The sequence below is a fragment of the Monodelphis domestica genome, chromosome 1, assembly GCF_027887165.1.
Source record: "Monodelphis domestica isolate mMonDom1 chromosome 1, mMonDom1.pri, whole genome shotgun sequence".
In the NCBI taxonomy this organism is placed as follows: Eukaryota; Metazoa; Chordata; class Mammalia; order Didelphimorphia; family Didelphidae; genus Monodelphis; species Monodelphis domestica.
Genome location: NC_077227.1, coordinates 275620444 through 275645503, shown reverse-complemented (window position 1 = coordinate 275645503; position 25060 = coordinate 275620444). Strand labels below are relative to the sequence as shown.

The 25060-nt window shown below is 36.2% G+C and overlaps 1 long non-coding RNA gene across 1 annotated transcript; it reads left to right on the top strand.

Annotated features, from left to right (window-relative positions):
* Positions 1-532: 532 nt before the first annotated feature.
* On the top strand, positions 533-19430 carry LOC107649594 (uncharacterized). The gene is made up of 3 exons (XR_001623494.2): positions 533-789; positions 17484-17610; positions 18415-19430. It is a non-coding gene; the product is annotated as an uncharacterized LOC107649594 (long non-coding RNA).
* Positions 19431-25060: the final 5630 nt, after the last annotated feature.

Sequence of the window (25060 nt, the reverse complement as noted above, 5' to 3'; positions counted from 1 at the left end):
GGACTGATCTCCTTTCTTTGCCCCAGCTATCTAAGGGCTTGGGCCTTTTGGCCCAGCCTAAACAGAAGGGGTATTTAAGCCCTATTCCCTTCTCTTCCCTTTCTCTCTACCTCTATCTCTCTATCTCTAATTCCTTTCTTCCTCCTGTTTGTAATTAAAACTCCATAAAAGGTTGACGGCTGACTTGAGTTTTCATTTAGGAATTACATAGCTGAATTCCTTGGCGACCTTAAATTAATATATATCAGTCTTTTAAAAGTGATTTCCTTGTCACACTACTAACTAAAACGTAGCTTGTGTTCAGGTAACATTTTATAATTTTCAATAAACTTTCTTTATAATCACAATGTAAGACAGTATTTTTAAAATTAATTTTACAGAAAAGGATATTAGCTCAGAAAAGGAAAGGTAACTTGCCCAACATCCCATAGCCAGTAAGTGGCAAAAACAGGAGAAAAATGTGAATTTCCTGACTCAAGTATAGTTTGCTATCAACTATAGGACCCTACCTCTTAGCTGGTGAAAACCCAAAATTAAGCATAATAAATTATGGAGACTATCATGAATTTTAGATTTACCTAGAAAGTTTGTTCCTCATTTGAATTCATAGCAATGCAACTAAAACACTTTTCCTTCCCTGGGTTTTGGCATAGTGGCTAGAATATTGGACTTGGAGTCAGGAAGTCCTGGATTCAAATCTCGATTCTGAAGAACCTACTATTCATGTGACCATTGGCAAGTCACAGCCTCTCAATGCCCTGAGAAAATTCTCCAAACTACAAATTACAGGTAAGTTGATGATCTGTACTAGTAAAGAGAATTTCTGTACTAGAGTCTTTTCTCTCTACTATCTCCCCCCTCCCCCGGCAAATCAAGATACTTTCTGAAAGAGCAAATACTAAAAATAAATTGAGAAAAGATATCTGTATTTGTAAGGCCTAATTACTTTCTTCTCTAATAACATTAATGATAATAAATAGAAGTTATTGTGCCTTAGGCTTCATTTTATTTGAGATCTTAACATTTGAATGTCTGATATTTTTCTAAATTAAACATGTGAAATGGTAGAAGTAGCCCAGGCTTTGGGTTCAGAGGATGGGACAACAATTTATTACCTATGGGATTTAGGGCAAGTCACTTAATCTCTCTGGACCTCAGTTTCTTCATCTATAGAATGAGAGGGATTAGATTAAATTATCTCTAAAGCTTCTTTCAGCTCTAAATCCTGTGGGACCCCCAATACAAACACACACATACCTGAGCTACTGAAAACTGAAACTAGCTCAACAAAACACAGATGAAAATCACTTCCATCACCTTAAAAAAATTTTTTTTAGAAGTAAAAACCTAGATTATTAGGTTCAAACATTGACTCAGATCTCAGAGAAAACCTGAATAATTATTAAGATTTTTAACAAGTATTTCTCATAGGCAAAATTAGATCAGAGAGATCAGATCAGAGAGAAATAACCTCATCTAATTTTTAAAATTACATATATCATATTCTGTGTATATGTTCTAAATAATAAAAAGATGTCCATTGACTATATATCTTTGACTTTAATACATATAAGATATACTCCAGTTTGGTCCAGGAATGAGCACCTTCAAAATCTTTTCTAATCCTTGAAGTTGTTGCTTGGCATAGCCATAATGGTACTTGCATAGAAATTACAGAGATATCAATTTAGGCTCAATGTTAGGAAAACCTCCTAACAATTAGAACCAACCTGAAGTAGAACAGAGTGCCTCAAAAGGTGCCAACTGCAGACTTTCAAGTAGATTATGGATTTCTACTGATTAATGTTGTTATATAGGGCATGTATAAATTGGCTTCTGAGATCTCCTTCATATCAAAGATTTTGAAATCTTAATTGCTTACAGGAACCATTCTTTTTTTTTTTAACCCTTACCTTTTGTCTTAGAATCAATAGTAAGTATTGATTCCAAGGTAGAAGGATGGTAAGGGCTAGACAATTGGAGTTAAGTGATTTGCCCAGGGTCACACAGCTAGGAAGTGTCTGAGGCCAGATTTGAACCCAGGATTTCAGGCTTTCTATCCACTGAGCTACCTTGTTATCTCTGCATTCTCTCATGTGGTATAGTGAATGAAATTGCTGGACTTAAAAGTCAGGAAGTCCTGGCGAAAATCTTAGCTCTGACAACAATAATAATAACAATTGTAATAAGAGTACTATTTATACAGTGTTTTAAGATTTGCAAAGTGCTTTTACATGTTAACTCATTTGCTCCTCTGAGATTACTATTAGGTATGGCATAGATAAGTCATTTAAATTGTCTCCTTAGTTATAAAATGATGATATTAATATCCCTAGCCTCACCTCCCAGGTTATTGTGCAGAGTATTTTGGAAACTTTCAAGTTCTAAAGGTCAATTATGTTAGGAGCAGAACAAAAAATAATTTCCCAAATAACCCACTAGAGGGCTCTCATGATCCCTAAGATTCTTTGAGATACTTTTATAAACTAAATTCTATCCTCTTTGCACAAAGTATATCTTTTTTTTTTTTAATGGTGGATCTGAATAAGATATACAACCAGAATTTAGGGACTACATTAGAAAATATCATTCTCAGAAACTGAAGCTTATAAAAATCAACAAAGAATGGATGACAGTTATCCTATAAAAGTATACAATAAAAGTATGCATTCTGTATAAGTAGTTGACCCTGAGAAATTTGGAAATAGACAGCTAAGACTAGTATGTCACCATAAAAGGAAGGCATTAATTTAAAATATAACCAATATAAGATAAACTGTAATATTAGAAACTAATCCATATGGGTCATGAGGAAGTATATAGACAGAAGCTTTTGGGTTTTTATAAGAAATATTGAGAAAAGAGAGGTGAATAAGAGCAACAGTGCTTATCCAGTATTGTCTAAGCTAGAGAGAGTTCTAAACTAACAATGGGAATATGCCATCAACATTGGGGGGATATTTATGCCTGCAAAGGAGATGAGTATCTCACACTAACATTTTAACACACACTAATTACACCAGTTTTACAGGTCCTATTTACTTTTTGCAAAGAGGATTTTTGGATCCTTTTGAAAGCAATAGGATTTTTTGGGTCAAAGGGAAAGGCCTGGAGGTAGTAAGGCTACCACAGTAAACAAAAATACATCAATACTCCAATGGGAGTTGATCAAACATGCCTTAACTTGCCTTATTGATTAGTTTCCAAAGACTGCATCTAACTCTTAAATAATCTCAATGATTGCAATTTGGGGGAAGAGGAGGGGAGGGAAGTGATAGAATCTTGCCAGCAGTTGCTTTTTCCCCATTTGTATATGAAAACAAACTGAGTTGATAACATGACATTTTTTTGTGCCTTCTATCCCTTAAATTTCCATACCAACATAAAACTGTAATTTTTAGAGCCCAGCAAAACATTGGTTTTGCTGTCTCTCTCTCATCTATTTCCCCTTATCTCTAACTATTGTGGTTTTCCTCTTAGAAGTAAAATTTTATATACGCCTACAGTTAGAAACTTTTGGGGTGCAGGACGCTTATGTTTAGTGATCAATTGGATTAGTCCCCCAATCATCAACAGGGGAACTGTGATTTTTAGATTTTCCCCATCTTGCTTAGTCTAGCACCCAAGAATGTACACACCCACACTACACTGGCATGTGCTAGCAAATGACAAATCAGAAACAACTGACTGTCCCCTGGGCCATCCTAAGCCAAGCTTGAGCCACAATTGGCACATGTGAGACTCAGGAAGTGATGTAGAGAACTGCCTTTGGAGTTCTCATGACTTCCTGTGGAGAGGGCTGGGCGCCAGTTCTATCCTGGAACTCGAGCCTGGAGGAGCTCCCTCAGATAGTTTCCTTGAGACTGTCACGTGGCGAGTGATAAGACTGACTCCCTTTTCCCTCGAATCACAGGGAAGGCCCCCTTGGCCAAAGCTTTTAACTCCTTCCTGGCTCAGCCTGAACTGGAGAAGTTTAATTTAATTCTTTCCCTCTCTCTCTCTCTCTCTCTCTCTCTCTCTCTCTCTCTCTCTCTCTCTCTCTCTCTCTCTCTCTCACTCTCTCTCTCTCTCTCTCTCTCTCTCTCTCTCTCTCTCTCTCTCTCTCTCTCTCTGTCTCTCTTAATTTCTTTCTCCTATTGTAATTAAATCACCATAAAGTTCCATTCTGACTTGAGTGTTTCATTTGGGATTTAAGAAATTAAATCCTTGGTGACCAATAATTTTTACATTCAGTCTCAACCCAAAATTTAACCCTTACAAAACAAAGGCGGAGTGTGGCCAAGAGGATCTCTACTCTTTGGTATGAAATAGTGATTGACAGGAGGCATCTGGATAGCTCAGTGGATTAAGAGCCAGGTCTAGAGATGGGAGGTCCTGGGTTCCAATGTGGCCTCAGACACTTCCTAGCTGTGTGAACCTGGGCAAGTCACTTAACCCCAGTAGCCCAGCCCTTACCACTCTTCTGCCTTGGAACCAATACATAGTATTGATTCTAAGATGAAAGGTAAGAGTTAAAAAAAATTTTTTTAAAATGGTGATTTACAGGAGAAGCACATGACAAGCTGTCAAAGAGAGTTCTTGAAGTACACATTCCAGGATGCTTTTTGCCTTTCTGTTTCATTTTCTGAGAGAAAGGGAAAGACCAAGGTTCTTGGGAATGGTTCTTTTTATGCAAATATTAGAATTCCTAAGAGATCAAAAATTCCTGAGTTCAAGGGTCAGAATTCTTGAGAATAGAATTTTTTTTCTTTATATTTCTATCTCTAGTTCCTAGTACAATACTTGGCACATAGTAGGCATATAAAAATGTATTCTGATTGATTTCCAGGCTTTGTCAAAAAAAGAAAGTTGAGCCTTACCAGTGTAATTATTAAAATTCACTCTACAAGTTAGATTCACATAGATTCTTTTATATTCTCCCTTCAGCCTGTTGTTAGCAATTCCTAAACTAAGTATCTGGTTTGGATAAAGATAGAAGCAGTAAGGAAGCTGCTTTGAAAACCCACTCATTACAGAAAGCCTAGAAAAGGAAATTTCAAGAAGACCAGATGACTGTAGTATTCTCAGAAACCAGCAGCTGCATGAGATGTCTAAGGTCCAAGATATTATAGACTTATGAAATGGACAATGGGAATAGATTACTCTTCCTTTTCACTGTTGTTCTTTGTAAGACCTGAAGAGGAGTGCCCCCAATGGTTCCAGTCAATGTGTATGTCAATCTTTTTTATAGAAGTGTTTAGTATGATTCCTCCCCACCCTTAGTGAATAGATGGCCTTTTTGGCTGGCTCCCTGTGGGTCTAAGCTCCATTCTTAGACCAGTACTCCAGGCCCTTCTGGTTATCCTTCTGGACACTTCTGACTGCCCTCCTTGTTACTATTTTCCTCTTGGGTAAACAAAAACAAAAAAAAGAACACACCACATGAACTATTATGTTGGCAGAGACATTGAAGGCATAAATACAGTAGAGACTGACTCCAAAATAGATCCCAACAATGGCTCAGAAGAAAACACAGCTTGGGCACAAACCCAATTAGGATTTCTGGAAGAGATAAAGTGAAAGTTTTTTTTTTTTAAGAGTTAGAAATGTTTCTATAGATAGAATGCAAGCAATTAAGGAATAAATTGGAAAAGAAATGAGAGCTATGGAAAAAGTTTCAGAATAAGAATTAACATTGCCTTGTTTGTTTGGCAAAACTTGGGACTAAAGTGACTAACATGGTCCAGCAGCATATCAAACTCCTAGAAGCCTCCTTTGATCAGCAGTGGGATTTGTCTTGACCAACAGGGGGAATCTGTTGACTATGAACTGATTTTTCCCTCAGTTCCAAAGCCACACATTTTCTGTGGGTGATCATACTACTTCCCAGCCTCCCTAGACACTGGACCCTAGGCTCCTCTCTGGGCTTTTGGTTGTTATGGAAAACAATTTATGTAACTGCTTCTCAAGGCTTCCATGAGACTACCAAAATGTACTTGATTCTGCCCACTTCTGGCATCTTATGCATTCCTGTACACCAGTTCTAGGTATGGCAACCCCAGAATGCAATCTTTCACTTCAATTAAAGATGCTTTATTATTGCTAAAGGTGTCTATTCTGCCTCTCTTTGAGATACAACAAAGACATTTATCAATACAGGTGACCCTTTCTACATATGGGATCTTTATCTTAGCTTCTTTCAAGTCTCAACTAAAGTCCCATCTTCTATAAGAAACTTTTCCCAGGCCTCCTTAATTTTAGGGTCTTAGCCCTGAGCATATCCCCAATTTATCCTGTATACATTTAACTTACATATTTCCTTCCCATTAGACTATGTGTTCTTTGAGAACTGGATTTTTTTGGCCATTCTTTGTATCCTGAGCACTTAGAACAGTGCCTGGCGCATAATAGGTATTTAATAAGTAAGAGATGGACCCACTGATGATCCTACTAACATAGAATAGCTTCATTCTAATTCAGATCTATATTTATCACTATATTTTTTTACCTAAACCTTTTAATTCTCAAGTCAAAATCTAAATAAAAAAAAGATTTGAAATAATTCAAATAAATAACTTTGTAAAGGAATATTCCAGTGAAGCATGCAACAGCTGAAGATCTATAAAGAATCAGTACAATAAAAGCTAAAGAAGAAAACTTTTAGAACCAAAATAGAAATTTTCTATCCAAGAAAGAGAGGGAGGCTTGAATGTGTTAATTGACTGCCTATACAGACACCAGAAATCAAGGAATGGTGTCTCCTATAGACTGTATTCACATCTTTACCTCTGGCCACTTATCTAGATAAAATTCCCCAATAGAAGATATTGAAAGGGGAAAATGACTGAACTGAAACTATTCACTCTACAGCAAATGTCAAGAAAAGGGAAGGGATTTTTGAGCTAGGAGGAATGAATCCTTTGAAAGGAGAGGTATGCCCTCTATCATCTCTTACCTTAGAAATAAGCCCAAAACTCACTCTATGAAGAAAGCAAAGGGAAGAAGCTTCTGAAAGCCTTAAGCTAAGGATTATTACTCCAACTGAAAAGCCTTCAGATGAAAAGCATAGATTAACACTCTAGCTGAAGAAAGCTCAGTACCTGTGGTGAAGAGAGCAATTACAAGAAAATGCAGCAAGACAAGAAACTGGAGATAGGTCAGCTGTCAGTCAAATGAAGATTCCTTTTGGAATGTTACAGTTTGGCACCCTGGACTGACTGGACTTTAAAATCCCAAAAATAAACAGCAAGATGTTCAAGCAAGTACTCTGTGGGGTAGTTGTGCTGGCAGCCATTATGGCTTACTGGATATATAACATCATATATGATGTTTGATGAATGACAATTGTCATTCTCGGTCACCGAGAGACTACCACTATATAGTAAAATGACCACTATGATTATTGATTTGGTGGAATACCTGGGCAACACCACGATGCTCATACTACAATGGCCATTCCAAAAAGAAACTGTCCTTTGGCACATTATAACTCAAGTTTATATTATCTCCATGGTGACCATTCAGACACTGACTTATTTGAAGAACATCTACAGATTTGTAATCCCCCAAAAGGCAACAAAGATAATGGTGGTAGATACTAACTTGGAAAATGTTATTGAGAACATGTTTGAAGAATTTATCAAGGAAAAAGGGCTAGACCAGATTAAGGACAAGAACAATGACCAGGCAGATAGTGCACCCAAAGAGAAAGAGAGAAAGGCAAAGAAAACAAAGGCTAATGCAAAGGGAAATGACAGTGACAAGGACACTAAGTCTGATAGTGAACCCGAAAAAAATTTTCCACTAAAGGATGTCACTAAATTATCAAGTACAGCAGGTGTGTTAAAATCAAAAGTGCATAGACAGTTTACAACCCAGGAGCTTAATTCACTGAAGAAACAGGTTCCAAAATTTATTGATCAACCCTTTAAGACTCAGAAAGAACTCAAATGTGCTTTTAGGATCTTTGATCCAGATTTCCAAGATGTAGAATTTCTCTTGTCTGAACTGTTTAGCCCCCATGAGCATCACCAATTCATTGAGAATACCAGGTCAGAAAACAACCTGACTAGTTGGCCCACAGAGGAGCAAAGGGAAGACCTTGATTTTGCAAATCCCCAAAGCATGACCTACTTGAGGAAATGTAGGGAAGACTTGCTCCAAGTTATTAAGCTCTGTTGCTCAAAGCCTAATGCATGGGCAAGATTTGACAAACTCATGAAAAATACAGGGGAACATCCAGCTTCATTTATAGATTGTCTCTCTGAAATGGCTGAATCAATTATGGGTTTAGAGGCAAATAGTGAGGAATCTACTAGTCATGTGAGAAGACAGTTTTTGAAAGGATGCATACCTCACTTAAAGAATTTTTTTAAACATTACTTCCCAAAGTATGATACTGTGAGTCTGATCGAATTACATGAAACCTCGACTTACCTTCATGAAAGTTATTCAGAACAACATAAACAGATGCAAGATTTAAAGGAAAAATTAGAGGTAACAGAGAAAAATTTAAGAGATAAAGAGATTGAGGAAATCAAAAAACTGAATACTATAAGAATTCACACAAAATCTACTTATAAACCAAAAGCAGTACAGAGAGAAACTAGACAATGCTTTTTCTGCCATAAGAAAGGACACTTGATCAAAGACTGCTTTCTGAAAAAGAAATATGAAGTAAATAACAACAAAACCACCCAAGCTAGATACAGAAAGCAAAATTCCACTTGCTGTTCTCATTGTAAGCTAAAATCCACACAAAAGGCAACTGATTTACAGGAAATGCAACAGGCTATTAAATCAGGAGCGAAATCAAAATATTCAGACATGATTAGGAAAGAATTATGAAGCCAGGCCTATAATGTTTGTAGTTTGGTACATGGAGATAGAAGAAATGGTGTAAAAGAGACTCGTGTTAAAAGAAATGATGAAAATTCAGTACAAGAAAGTGAATCTGAGTCACAACAAATGCAATAAATCAAGAGACAGGCAGAGACAAGTAAAACAGCTAGATGCAGAAATTTAAGATATCATATCTCAAAAAGTAACAGAAATAAGAGACTCAGAGAAAGGCTGTGTAGTAACCACACAGGAAAAAAGTACAAATCAAATCAAAACATTCTTGGAGAACTTTTTTTTCAGTGCAGAGTGGGCACAGGGATTGAATTGGGTAAAAGGAAAAGACAGACAAAGTCACAAAAACTCAAGCAGGAGTTAGTGAAAGATACGGAGAAATGAAATTTCAGTTTCCTCCAGGATACTGTTGCTAGAGATGTAAATACTTTGAAACCATTCACAGATTTGTATGATGACATCCCACCAAACTCAGTTAATTCTTCAAATAGCTATATGGCACAGATACCCTTAGAAACAACATCTACTTTGAATCCTGAAGCTGAAACTTTCCATCCAGCAATGAGTGATTTAGATAATATAAGATTTACTGAAAATGAAGCTGACATTGCATTAGAAAATAATCCTATTCAAAGTAATGAAGGTGACATGACAGTTGAATTTGAAAAGAGGAATGGAATGGAAGTCTTAGTAACTGAAAGAACAACCAAGGATTCAAATGGCAGACTTGAAGTCAACATTCTAAGTGGCATAGGGGAGTTTGGCCAAATAAATCTATGTGAGAGAAGCAACAGCTATAATTTAAATTCATGTTCCAATGTAGTAGAGGATATAATACAATCAGTCTCATATAAAGATTTCATGGGAAATAACTTAAATCAAAAAGAGTTAACTGATCCAAACATACAGCTGGCAAAGAATAGCAAAGAAATGAACAGGGGCTCAGTAACTATAAACACCTTAGCTACACAGCCAGAAACACATGTATGTAGTACAGTGGGAAAGAATGAAGGCACACATCCTACTGATGCAGGGGAACATGCAGATGTACTACACTCATTCGAACAACACAACATAGGGGGAAAGATTCCTATCTCTACACAGTCAAAAGAGAGTGAAGATGGACATAAACCTCAGACTGGTGATAGAGTAGTATCTATGAATATTAACAGTATTGAATATCTGCAAAAAGAAACTAACCCCATACCATCAAGTTTACCAACTCAAAACAAAAACCTAAAGCTTAGCAATGAGAAACAACCAGAAACTGATTTGGGAAATATAAAAGCTGGTGACATAGGTTTAGATCAACACATAAAGCCAGAATTAGCAACATCTGATACAAATTTACATGGCAATGAACAACATCCAATGAATAATTTAAGGATTGGATTCAGTGAATCAGAATCAGATACAGAGTCAGAAGGAATACCAGAGGATATAATAATAACGGACCAAGACGATTTAGAACAGATGTCTTTCCAATGTATTCAAATTGATTATATCAACATGCCTAAAGACAAGGGATACAAATATGAATTGGTTATTGTGGATAGACTGACTAGATGGGTTGAAGCATTTCCATCCAAGAAAAATGACACAGCAACAGTAGTGAGATTTCTATTAAAAGAGATAATACCTAGATTTGGCATTCCCGATACCATAGATTCAGACAAGGGGTCCCATTTCACTTACCACATTCTACAAGAAATCTACAAGAACTTGGGGATTAAATGCAACTATCATTCAGTTTATCGGCCCCAAAGTTCCGGTCAGGTCGAGCATATGAACAAAGAATTGAAGTCACATATACGTAAACTCTGTTAAAAAACACACTTAAAATGGACAGATGTTATGCCTCTTGCTTTGTTCAACATAAGAACTAGACCTAGGACTGACTTGAATATATCACCATTTGAAATACTATATGGTCAGCCACTTTGGTATGGTAGGACAGATTTAGCTCTTTGCAAATTTGAGTAATTAAACCTTTGTCAGAGGTTTTTATGAAGATTGTTTCCCAATTTGTTGCTTCCCTTCTGATTTTAGTTACATTGGTTTTGTTTATACAAAACCTTTTTAATTTGATGTAGTCAAAATTATTTATTTTGCATTTTGTGACTCTTTTTAAGTCTTGCTTGGTTTTAAAATCTTTCCCTTCCCAAAGGTCTGACATGCATACTATTCTGTGTTCACCTAATTTACTTATAGTTTCCTTCTTTATGTTCAAGTCATTCACCCATTCTGAATTTATCTTGGTGTAGGGTGTGAGGTGTTGATCCAAACCTAATCTCTCCCACGCTGTCTTCCAATTTTCCCAGCAGTTTTTATCAAATAATGGATTTTTGTCCAAAAAGTTGGGATCTTTGGGTTTGTCATAAACTGTCTTGCTGAGATCATTTACGCCAAGTCTATTCCACTGATCCTCCTTTCTGTCTCTTAGCCAGTACCAAATTGTTTTGATAACCACTGCTTTATAGTATAGTTTGAGATCTGGGACTGCAAGTCCTCCTTCCTTTGCATTTTTTTTTCATGATTTCTCTGGATATCCTTGATCTTTTGTTCTTCCAAATGAACTTAGTTATGGTTTTTTCTAATTCAGTAAAGAAGTTTTTTGGTAGTTCAATGGGTATGGCACTATATAAGTAAATTAATTTGGGTAGGATTGTCATTTTTATTATGTTAGCTCGTCCCACCCATGAGCAATCAATGTTTTTCCAATTGTTTAGATCTAGTTTTAACTGTGTGGACAGTGTTTTGTAGTTGTGTTCATATAGTTCCTGTGTTTGTCTCGGCAGATAGATTCTTAAGTATTTTATATTGTCTAGGGTGATTTTAAATGGTATTTCTCTTTCTAATTTTTGCTGCTGAAATGGGTTGGAGATATATAGAAATGCTGATGACTTATGCGGGTTTATTTTGTATCCTGCAACTTTGCTAAAGTTGTTGATTATTTCAAGTAACTTTTTGGTTGATTCTCTAGGATTCCCTTAAGTAAACCATCATATCATTTGCAAAGAGTGATAGCTTGGTGTCCTCATTGCCAATTTTAATACCTTCAATTTCTTTTTCTTCTCTAATTGCTACTGCTAGTGTTTCTAGTACAATGTTAAATAATAGAGGTGATAATGGGCATCCTTGTTTTACTCCTGATCTTATTGGGAAGGCTTCTAGTTTATCCCCATTGCAGATGATGTTTGCTGATGGTTTTAGATAGATACTGTTTATTTTTTTTTAGGAAAGGCCCTTCCATTCCTATACTTTCTAGTGTTTTCAATAGGAATGGGTGTTGTATTTTATCAAAGGCTTTTTCTGCATCTATTGAGATAATCATGTGATTTTTGTCAGTTTGCTTGTTGATATGGTCAATTATGTGGATGGTTTTCCTAATATAGAACCATCCTTGCATTCCTGGTGTGAATCCTGCCTGGTCATAGTGGATGAACCTTGTGATGACTTGTTGGACTCTTTTTGCTAGTATCCTATTTAAGATTTTTGCATCTATATTCATTAGGGAGATTGATCTATAGTTTTCTTTCTCTGTTTTTGACCTGCCTGGCTTTGGGATCATTACCATGTTTGTGTCGTAAAATGAATTTGGTAGAACTCCTTCTTGGCTTATTCTGTCAAATAGTTTGTTTAATATTGGGATTAGTTGTTCTTTCAATGTTTGATAGAATTCATTTGTGAATCCATCTGGACCTGGGGATTTTTTCTTAGGGAGTTCCTTGATGGCTTGTTCAATTTCTTTTTCTGATATGGGATTGTTACGGTAATTTATTTCTTTGTCTTTTAGTCTAGGCAATTTATATTTTTGTAAGTATTCATCCATATCACCTAGATTGCCATATTTGTTGCCATATAATTGGGCATAGTAGTTTTTAATGATTGCCTTAATTTCCTCTTCATTAGAGGTGAGGTCTCCTTTTTCATCTTGGATACTGTTAATTTGGTTTATTTCTTTCCTTTTTAAATTAGACTGACTAGTACTTTGTCTATTTTATTTGTTTATTCAAAGTACCAGCTTCTAGTCTTATTTATTAAATCAATAGTTCTTTGACTTTCAATTTTATTAATTTCTCCTTTGAGTTTTAGGATCTCTAATTTAGCCTTCATCTGAAGATTTTTAATTTGTTCGCTTTCTAATTTTTTATTTTGCATGCCCAATTCATTGACCTCTGCCCTTCTTAATTTGTTAATATATGAACTCAAGGATATAAATTTCTCCCCTGAGTACTGCTTTGGCTGCATCCCATAGGTTCTGAAAGGATGTCTCATCATTGTTATTGTCTTCAATGAAATTATTAATTGTTTCTATGATTTGTTCTTTAACTAACTGGTTTTGGAGAATCGTATTGTTTAATTTCCAATTAATTTTCGATTTACCTCTCCATGTACCCTTTCTAATTATTATTTTCATTGCATTGTGATCTGAGAAAGTTGCATTTATTATTTCTGCTCTTTTGCACTTGTTTACAATGTTTTTATGCACTAATACATGGTCAATTTTTGTGAATGTACCATGTGCTGCAGAAAAGAAGGTATATTCCTTTTTGACCTTATTTATTTTTCTCCACATGTCTACTAACTCTAATTTTTCTAAGATCTCATTCATTTCTCTTACCTCTTTCTTATTCATTTTTTGATTTGATTTATCTAGTTCTGATAGAGGAAGGTTTGGGTCTCCCACTAGTATAGTTTTTCTATCTATTTCATCCTTGAGTTCCTCTAGTTTCTCCTTTAGAAATTTGGATGCTATGCCATTTGGTGCATACATGTTGAGTACAGAGATTTCCTCACTGTCTATACTGCTTTTTATCAGGATGTAATTACCTTCCCTATCTCTTTTAACTAGATTTATTTTTACTTTGGCTTTGCTAGATATCATGATTGCGACTCCTGCCTTCTTTTTGTCAGTTGATGCCCAATAGATTTGGCTCCACCCTCTTACTTTCACCCTATGTGTATCTACCTTCCTCATGTGTATTTCTTGTAGACAGCATATGGTAGGGTTTTGGATTCTAATCCACTCTGCTATTCGCTTGCGTTTTATGGGTGAGTTCATTCCATTCAAATTCAGAGTTATGATTACTAGCTGTGTATTTCCCAACATTTTGATTTCTGCTCCTGTTCCTGACTTTTCTTCTTTCATTATTTCCTTCTTCACCAGTGTTTGCTTTTAAACAGTCCCCCTTGTTCCCACCCTTATTTTACTTCCCTTTCTACAACCCTCTCTTCTTATCCCCACCCTTATTTTCCCTGTAGTCTTTCTAAAATTAACCCCCACCCCCTCCCTCTCTTGTACTGCTTCCCTCCCCACCAGATCATTTGTTACCCTTCTACTCCCCTATAGGGTGCAAATATATTCTCTGACCCCAATGGATTGGATTGTTTTTCCCTCTTTGAGTCAATTTTGAAGCATGTAAAAGTTGAGTATTTCCTGTCTCTGACCTCTTTACTCTTCCAGTGTATTGATGTTCTCCCCCCTCCCATCATGAGCTTCTTTATGACATATAAATTTACCCCCACTTGTTTCTTTTCCCATTTCTTTTAATATTAACCTATTTTAAGCTCTAGTTATATATGTATATATATATGCATACTCATATGTATGTATTTTTGCATGCATATATCTATATACCTATTTATGTCTTGTCCTTTCATCCTATACAATTTGTCACTGTTCCCTTAAAGTGTACTCCTTTTTGTTGCCCAGGTAATAACAATAGTTTTTAAGAGTTACCAATGACCTCTTTTCTTATAGGGATACATATCATTTTAACTTATTGAGTCTCTTAAAATTTTGTTTTGTTTTTCTTTTTTCCCCTCTTTTTAAATTACCTCTTGATGATTCTCTTGAGTTTTGTGCTTGGACATCAAATTTTCTGTTCAGGTCTGGTCTTTTCTTTACGAATTCTTGAAATTCTTCTATTTTGTTAAATGACCATACTTTCCCCTGTAAGAATATAGTCAGTTTTGCTGGGTAGTTGATTCTTGGTTGTAGACCTAGTTCCCTTGCTTTCCGGAATATCATATTCCATGCCTTTCTTTTTTTCAGTGTGGATGCAGCCAGATCCTGAGTTATCCTCACTATGGTTCCTTGGTATCTGAATGACTTCTTCTTGGCAGCTTGTAATATCTTTTCTTTGGTCTGATAGTTCTTGAATTTGTCTATAACATTCCTGGGTGTTGTCAGTTGGGGATTAAGTACAGGAGGTGGTCTGTGTATTCTATCAATCTTCACTTTTCCCTCTTGTTCTAGGATATCAGGGCAGTTTTCTTGAATACTTTCCTGTAATATAACGTCCAGGCTTTTTCTTTTGTCATGGTCTTCTGGTAGGCCAATGATTCTTAAATTGTCTCTCCTTGAACGATTTTCTAAATCCTCTGTTTTGTGAATGAGATGCTTCATATTTTCCTCAATTTTTTCATTCTTTTGGTTTTGTTTTATAGTGTCCTGCTGCTTTGTGAGGTCACTTGATTCTAGTTATTGTATTCTGGTTCTTAAAGACTGGATTTCATCCTTAGTTTTTTGGTCGTCCTTTTCCTTTTGGCCTGCTTTTCTTTGGAGGTCATCTTTCATCTTCTTCACCTCATCTTTCATCTGCTTTGCCTCATCTTTCATCTCCTTTGCCTCATTTTCAAGCTGGTTGATTTTGGATTCAAGACACTATTTTCTTGTTTTAGTTCAAGTGCCTCTGTTTCCAGATGATTTATCTTTGTTTTTAAGTTTTTTCCCCAATTGTCTACAGCCTCTCTTAATTGTGTTTTGAATTGCATTTTGAGTTCTTCCAAGGCCTGTATCCAATTTACTGGGATTTCTGATTTCCTTTGCTGATCCCTCCCCCTCTGTTTTGTTCGCTCTTTGCTTATTACCTGTGCAGAAGTTGTCTATTGTAATTTCTTTCTTCTTTTTCTGTTGTTTGCTCGAGTTTACCCCTTCTTTGCTCCCTGTATTTGTCTGTGCTCTTGCTCCTCTCATTTTTTTTTTGGTTTTGGGGATGTCAGTCTCCCCTCTTGGAGCTTTGTCAGATCTCTTGGTGCAGTCTCTAGGGGAGGAATTAACATTCCTTTCCTGTCCTCTGGAGGCTTTTGATCGGATTAAGTTCAACTGGATTGGGCTGTATGTGCTTTGAGGCTGAAGACTTCTGGAAGGCTGGGCCTCCCAGGCTCTCTCCAGTTCTCTCCAGCTGCTTCTCCGCTGTCCACAATGTTCCCCGGTGCCTTTGCCTGCCTCCCTGAGCTCTGAGGAGTCCTGATGGGATTAGGTTCAACTGGATTGGTCTGGATGTGCCCTGAGGCAACAGTGAGACTGGAGCCTGATGGAGGGACCCAGCCACACCCCAGTCTCTCCCTGGCTTCCTCCCCACTGTCCACACTGGACGCTCCAAGCCCGGCGCCCTGCTGCTCACAAGGTAGTCCCTCCAAACCAGCACCTTTGCCTGCTCAGAGGTTCCCACTGCCGCTGGGGGCTCAGCCTTCTGGGTTGGGGGGGAGGGGTCCTGGGACCTTCCGTCTGCCTTCCCCTTAGACCTGAGTATTCTCGGATTCCGGCTTTTGGGGGGCTTACCTTTTGATTTGAGTCCAGAAGGAGGGTTCCCCCCTCTGTTTTGTTGTTCAGTTTGAATTTCAGTGCCCTAGGAGCATTCAATTTGTAATCGGTAAGGAAGGGTTTTCTGAGGTCTGAACTTTTGCTGCTTGCTAAGCTGCCATCTTGACTCCGCCCCCACTAGATTTTTTATTGCATAAGATAAAATGAGAAGATAAGGTTTATGTCAAGAACTTTAATAGAGAATCTCCTACAGAACCAAGATGGATCGGACCAACATCGGTCACAATGACAACCCCAACATCTATAAAGGTTGATCAAAGAGATCCATGGTTCCATGCTTCACATGTAAAATTGCATCACACCCATAATGTTGAGTAGCCCTAGGAAAATAATCAACAGTAAATAACAGTCCCTATGGAAAACGAAGGAAATAACACATGAGAGTACATATCAACAGATAGTACAGACAAGAGAGCATTGCACATGTTAAAATGATAACAGGAAAAGCACCCCTGAAGCAAATAAAACAGTTCCAAAAGAAACACAGTCAGTAACACAGACAAAAGGAAGACATGCATTTAAAATTTAACTCCATAAAAAGCTTCTACATACTATACAAGCTCTATATTAGTAACAGAAAAGAAAGAAACAATGTTATTTCAAATGAATACATAACTCCAAACCAAACAAATTACATTATATCTAAATTCTATTTCCAAGACATAAGTAAAGACAACATACAATAAATCTCCTTGTGAAAAATTCAAACACCAAAAAGATAAGAAAACTTCAAATTCATATTCTTAACAACAAATCTAAGAACTATACTGTTTACACCCACCCATGAAGATTAACATGAGTAAAGCTTACGTCCATGCATGAAGATGTACATAAGTAAAGCTTACTTCCACTCATGAAGATGAACACACGTATACTTACTTCCACACATGAAGATTAACTGATGAATTTTGACAAGCACTCATGAAGAACTCATAGCTTACTTCCATGCACAATGAAATTTTCAATCTTACATACATGCACATATAAAAACCTTACATACATGTTCCTGATTGTTCCAGTATGTTCCTGTTTATTCCAGTTTGTTCCTGAATTGAAGAACACAGGACTTACAATCAAGAGTGATAGCAGACAAGAGTGGTATGCTGACCAGATGATGAAGAGCACAGACTTTCTACAATCAACATCAAAGGACATGGAAGGACTTGGTAAGTTTGGACTTGTGATCGTGAGGTTATGTAAGAATGTGACATACATGTTAACATCACATATATACATACACATGCTACACTAAAATATAATGTAGGAAGATATCTCATGGAATGGGTAAGTATACAACATATGCATAGTTGCAAAACCCAAAAGTCACACTGATACATAAATTTCTGTGGAAAATTCACAAAGATATTTCTTTGAGTTTGCACAGAAATCAAGAACAATATATTGTAGATGTGCATATGTAAATCTGTATAAATACAACCTATGTACACATGTAACTACTAATGTACTAACAAACTAACTATATTAGAATAATTTATTAATATTCTAATGACTAACTATAGGGATAGTTTAGAAAATTTGTTCAAAATCTTAGGGAAGTAGGGACAGAAATAAAACTATTCAAGTATAGAAGTTAGATTACATTATGATTTTAGGTTAGCAATTGTTAGTAATAGGAAATTTTGCTTAGTTGAATTTCTGGACATTAGGAGATAAGACAGTTACAAATTCAAAATACTGTTGATATTGTTGGAATTGTTTAAAATTGTTACATGAGTTATTGTGTCAAAATCATGTTCATGTAAATCCCTATTATCTAAACCATTTTCCTATATCCAAAAGTTAGCATAGAACTAGACAGAATAGCTAAGATAAGATTAGGATTTGTTATTTGGGGAGGGTAAAGGAATATTTGATATAGTACAGGATTAAGAATTAGATAGTTAGAAATACAACAAAATATATCTAAAAGGTAAATATCATTAAAAACTGCTGGTTGCAATTTTTTTAAGACAAAAAGGGAGGAATGTGGAGAAGAGAGAAATTACAAGAAAATGCAGCAAGACAAGAAGCTGGACATAGGTCAGCTGTCAGCTAAATGAAGATTCTGTTTGGAATGTTACTGGGAAAAGCAGTCTGGAGCCAAGTCAACGGTGACTGGATTTCTGGGCTTTGGGCTGATGGTGGTAACTTGGAAAGAAGAAGCTGGATTTATCTCTGGGACTTGGGATAATCAAGCTGGAGGTGGCCTGGTTGATTTGAAGGCAGAAGAAGAAGGACAATAGTCCATATATCTCTCTGTTTGACTAGTTCTGTTTCATGGTAGTGACTGAATTGATATTTCTCTCAATATCCTCTAACCTAAGACTCCCTGTAGATAATAGGGAAACCTCCAACCCTCTTACCTTATCCTCTATCTTTCCTATTTTCCCCAATAAACCCTTACTTGAGATAAAGAAGAGAAAAGAGTATTTCCTCTGAAACATCATAGTTCACGCTGAGTGATTTAGAAGGAGGCTGAAGAAGAAGGGGGAAGGGGAAATTGAAGGAAAGAAGAGGGGAGGAAAGGAGATTAGAAGCGGGAGGAAGGGAAGTATAAAAGGGAAGAGGGTAGTCAAAAGAAGATAACTACCTGATCCATTAGTTATCTAGTATCCATCAAATATACACCCTCCATTATCATCTATAACACACCCCTTCACCTAGCCATTTGATAAAGGTAGAAAAAAATAGCTGTAGCTATCCAATGAAGAGCAATGGTGTACCCTGAGAAGAATGTCAGGACAAAGCCAAACTAATTGAGCAGTGGACTAACAAATAGTGAACTTTGTGAGATCCAGCTGGGTAAAAAAGATATTAGAGTCCTATTTTTCTAGAGTTGTGAGGTACCTTCTTACAATTGTACTTTAAGTTTGTGCCCACTCTTTCTCTTGCTCCAACTCTGGGTATATTTTTATGTGTTAGGGGAAATGCTTTATGACTTATTCTTGCCTTACCATTTAAGTAAATTTTTGTTAAAAGAACTGAATCATGGCTGATCAAAAGGAAGATCACTAGAAGGGATTCCTGAGCTAGTATTTAGAAGGATAAGGAACCACATGGTTATGCCTACAATCCTGGGTATAGTAAGAGACATGTCAGGAGACCAAGACTACTAGTGGGCATTGTGACATTGAGGAAGTTAACCTATACAATGTCCTAGCCTTAGCAGCTATGCTCACTTTCTTCCTTTAGAATATAGAACGTTTTCATAGCATGACTAATTGATTAGCCAGATTTACATGTATTTTAGATTTAATGTTCAGTAAAATTTTTTAATAAACATTTACTAAGTATAATTATTTGTATAATATTTTATTAGGGCTAGGGAAAATAGAAAGGTAAAGGGGACAAAATACCTGTTCCAATGGAAATTATAGTCAAACAGGGAGATAAAAGAAATAAACTAAAATATGAAACTGAATTTTACATGGGGAAGGTTGAAGGAAAAGGAACGAACATTTATTAAGATTGTATGTGTGTCAGGCACTGCCCTAAGTATTTTACAAATATAGCATTTGATTCTCACAACACCCTAAGAGGTAGGTTCTTTGATGTTAGCCACTTTGCAATTAAGGAAACTGAAACAAATTGCAATAAAGTCACTTGTCCAAGATCACCCAGTTAATAAGTTTTTGAGGTTGGATTTTAATCAGGTCTTCCTATGTCTAGGTCCAGTTAAAATGTTCTATGATAATGTTGAAAACAGTAAGGTAATTTCCAACAATGAATTAGGGAAAGACTTTGTGGAAGAGATGGGATTTTATTTGGATCTTTTGGGACTGAAATGAGAAGAGTTGTAAGGAACCATATGAGCAAAAAGTATTTGAAAAAGACCATAGCCAGTCTTCCAGACATTTGTCCTATCACTGGACTTTCATGCCTTTGGAAGAGAGAATGAGATCAAAGACTTTGTGTAACTCTGCCTCACTTAGATCCAATTCATGGTTAAGAAATGATATTACCTTATGATGTCATTGGTTTTCTTTGAAAATGAAGGATGATGGCCTCAGACACTTCCTAGCTATGTGACCCTGGGCAAGTCACTTAACCCCCATTGCCTGACTCTTATCACTCTTTTGCCTTGGAACCAATACATAGTATTGATTCTAAGGTGGAAGGTAAGGAAGAGAGAGAGAGAGAGAGAGAGAGAGAGAGAGAGAGAGAGAGAGAGAGAGAGAGAGAGAGAGAGAGAGAGAGAGAGAGAGAGAGAGAGGGAGAGAGAGAGAGAGAGAGAGAGAACGGAAGGTGAACAACAAGTTTTTGATGACATTTATTGGGAAATATAAATTCCGGTATGAAGCTTAGGAAAGATGTCAGAGCTAGAATAATGAATATGTATACAAATGATCTTTGAAACAATGGGTGTGGATAAATTAATCAAAAAGAGAAGTTATAGAAGCAAGAGAACAGGGCAAGGTGAAAAAGTCTGGGAAATATCCAGATTAATGTTGTAGGAGCAGAAAGAGGACAAATGAAGAAAGTAAAGGAGAATTATAGAGGAAAATGAAATGAGTTTGGAAGCTTAGGAGAAAATACCAAGAAAGGGGTGGTCAACAGGGTGAAATGCTATAGAAAAACCAAGGAAGATGAAGGCTATTGAATTTGTTTAAAAGAAGGTATTTTAAGAGAATTTTATTATTATTGCTATCTTCTTGAAACAGCATCTTATCCCTTGCTAAAGCCTAAGGTTGGTAATAACTGCATTAATTTTTTTACTTCAATAATAAATTTCCACAGAAGTTTTCTGAAGGTATATGTTCCAAATTATCCCCTTCCCTTCTTCCCCCAACACTACCAAAGGTGGCAAGCAATTCAATCCGAGTTATACATGTATTATCATGCAAAACATTTCCACATTATTCATTTTCATAAGTGAATAACCTTATAAAACCAAAACTCCCTAACATATACCCAAATAAATGAGCAATAAATCATATGTCTTCATTTGCATTCCTACTCCAATAGTTCTTTCTCTGGAGGTGGATAGAATTCTTTTCTCTAAGTCCCTCAGAATTGTTCTGGATCCTTGTATTACTGTTAGAAGCAAAGTCTATCAAATTTGATTGTTCCACAATATTGCTATTACTGTGTACAATGTTTTCCTGATGCTGGATAGCTTGAGGTTGGAAAATTAACTACTTGGGATAGAAGAATTTCTGGCTCTCCTTTATTATCTCTATTACTTCAACTGAGACCTCAACTATAGCCTTTATTCTATCTAGTTAGATCCTGCTCTGTATGTTTGCAAATTCCAATCTGAAACATCAGCTTTACCTCCAATGTTGACTGATTAGTTTATCATTTTACTTGAGTTAGATCTTTCCTTTCTACTATCAGTTTTTCATTGTGTAAATCTTTACCTTCCCCTTTGTTTTTTGTAAAATTCAAATTGTATCCATCTTGTTGATATAACTAAAACAATATAATGTTGAAGATGACATTCAGAACTCATTGGTTTTTTTATACTATGGTTCTATGCTCCAAGCATATAACTAACCAGTTATTAAAATATCACTGCATGTTGATAAGTGAGGAAAATCAATATTGAATTATATTATTTTTATTAATATTTGTATGTGAAACCTTCCTTAAACTTAAGTTTTGAAGATCAGCCTGCTTCCAAGCTAAAATAATTTTCTCTCAGGCCTCAAGGCATCTAACATGGGCCAGATCCTTTTGCTTTTGAATAGAGACCTGGTGAAGACTTTGGCTTTTTATCTTTAAACAAGAAAACTCTAAGACATTTGAAAATAGGGTGGGTCTGTGTTAACCTAGCCTGGTAAAGATTCAGTTCCCTGTGATAAAGTAATGGGAAGAGTTGAGATCTCTAGTGTCTACCTTCTCTTTCAAAATATCTACCAATGGCAACTGCCAGGGGAGGTCCAAAGGATGAACTCTCAGACCAATCAAAAAGAGTGAACATTTTACTATAAAAGGAGTCAGGGTTTACAAAGCATCTTTTTGTGTAAGAGGCAGGAGAAGGGCCCATCCTTTGATAACACACTGCATTCCTTATCAATAAACTATGTTTTTCTAGAGAAAATGGCCTTATATTATTTATTGGTTGAAATTCCAGGTACTAAATAAGTATAATTGGCAATACTGTTTATTAATGAGTCCTTGGACTACTTTTATGTCAAAGGCAAATGGTAGTTTTCAAAATAGAAATTTTTAGTGAGGAGTGATAACAAGTGTCTGTTTGCAGAAGGGAAAAGTATAGGCAGGAAGGAGATTAATGATGTATTTTAGGAATTTAGCAGGAAAAAAAGAGAAAAAGAATTTAATGAATCAAAGAAAAGTTTTTTCAGATATTGGGAACCTGAGCATGTTCAAAGGTAGAAGGAAAGGGGTCCATGTCAAATCAAGTAAAGAAGCATTTATTAACCACTTATATTGTTGCATTAAGCTTTTGCATTAAGTAATGTAGATAATAAAGAAAAAAGTCAATAATAGCTCCTGCTCTGAGGAGCTTACATTCTAACGAGGGAGACAAAAGGTAACAACTATGTGTTAACAGAGCCAAGTATGCTGATTGATAGAAGAGATTACTTTAATATAAAATCTAGCTTATTTTTCTTAGTTGGACAACACCTTTGTGTGGATGGGGCCACTCAACTCCTCAGCCTTTATCTTAGTAAATGCTTCCACTCTGGTCTTCATTGGGAAGTTTGCAAAGTATCATAACTAATAAGATTATCTTCTACTCTTTAGTCCTGGAGCCTCCAGCCAAGACAGAATCCTAGAGATACAGAAAGTCCCAAATAATGTCTTTTAATCTTTCCTTACATGGCCAGTATTTTCTCCCCTCTTTTTTTTTTCTTTTTCAAATCCCCTTCATAAAAACTGAAGCATAAAGGGGCAACTAGGTGGCCAAGTGGATAGAGTGCTGGGCCTGGAGTTGGGAGGACCTTAGTTCAAATTTGACCTCACAAACTTTCTACCTGTGTCACCCTGGACAAGTCCCTTAACCCCAGCTGCCTAACCATTACCACTCTTCTGCCTTGGAACTGATATTTAGTCTTGACTCTAAGACAGAAGGTAAGTTTTTTGTTTTTTTTTAAAGAATAAAGCAAACAACCAGGAAAATTACAATCATAGAACTATAGAATTAGAGCATAGAAAGGGACTTAAGCAACCATCTGGTCCTAAGTATATGTGATAAGAATTCTCACCATGGAGTACTTTATCTATAGAGAGAATTCTAAACTAACTAAACATAAATGATAAATGTAATTTTAAAGGTAGGGATAGCTTTGGATTTTTTTTTTTAGATTTGTCTTGGCTGTAGACATGGTTTCACTTTTAGCCATTTATATGCTACACTTTTGCAGCATCATTTCTCACCATCATTTATTTCCATTCACCTGTTGAAGTCCTTCTCATTCCTCTAATCAAGCCCTCCTCACTAAATTCAATCTTCCAAAACCCTCTCCTTGAGAAAGGCTTTAGAAAAAACAAAGAGTTCTCTTTAAAACATCCCTTCATCAACTGATCAATCATAACAAGTCAAATAATTTCATTCTAGACAGCAAAATCTTTTTTCTCAACCCTATATATCCTAGGCAGAAAGGATAACAAAGAATATATTAATAAAAGAGTGTAAAGATGTGTAAGAGTGAGATATGATAAAGGTTGGAAGAATGAGATACAGATAGAGAGACTAGCTTTGGAAAGGTATTATATTTGTGAAATCTATCTTTCTTTTCTTTGTTTCTTTTGTTTCTCTCTCTGTCTCTCTCTGTTTCTCTCTCCCCCCTCCCCCCTCCTTCCTCCAATTCCCAGTCCTGTTCTTCAATTCGTTCTAAAATTATTAGTATGGATACTTCTACCTACTATAAATCCAGCTGGCCTGAATGTTTCATAAATAGATATTTGATCTGAGATCTGACCTACCCCATCTTCAAGGGAGACTTTGATTTTGACCTTTGTAAGGGCAAAAGGAAAAATGCAGCTTAATGCTCACTCTTTCATTCTCTTATATTCAAGATAAATATTGGGCTAAAATTTCATCTCTCTATCGTACAACAAATATTGGTAGTCTAGGTGTGCATTTCTCTTAGGGTTCAGGATAAACATTTTCCCTGATCGTTCTTAAAGGCATAGTAAAAGTTAACTTGCTTTTCAGCTTAGTTTCCTCATACCAAACATATGGTACCAAAAAAACAAACAGCAAACAAACTCATTTATCTAAACAAACAGTTAAAAGAAACCAGAGAGGTTATAAAGATTAAAGTAAATGAAAAAGCACACAAGAGTAAATTAGTTCATCAATTGAGGAGTGAGAGAGAATCTCAGATTAACTAAGCATAAAATGATCTCACCAGGGAAGTCTTTTCTGTTCAGGGAAGACTAGAGTTTTAGGTCAAGGGACATATTAGGGAATAGATTCCTCATTGGCCTGAAGCTCCAGGGAGAGTTGTCTGCCATCCCAAAGTTGTCTTTTTTTTCTCTATCTCTCTCAACCTCCCTCTCCTCTTTTCCAGCTGTCTCTTTAAGTTTAGAGAATGCTTTCCTTCTCTTAAGCAGGTTTGGGCTCTCAGGGGTTTCTCAGCCAATCATGAGTCACATGTCCTGTCATATACTCAGCCATGTCATATGGCTATCCTTTCAGGAAAA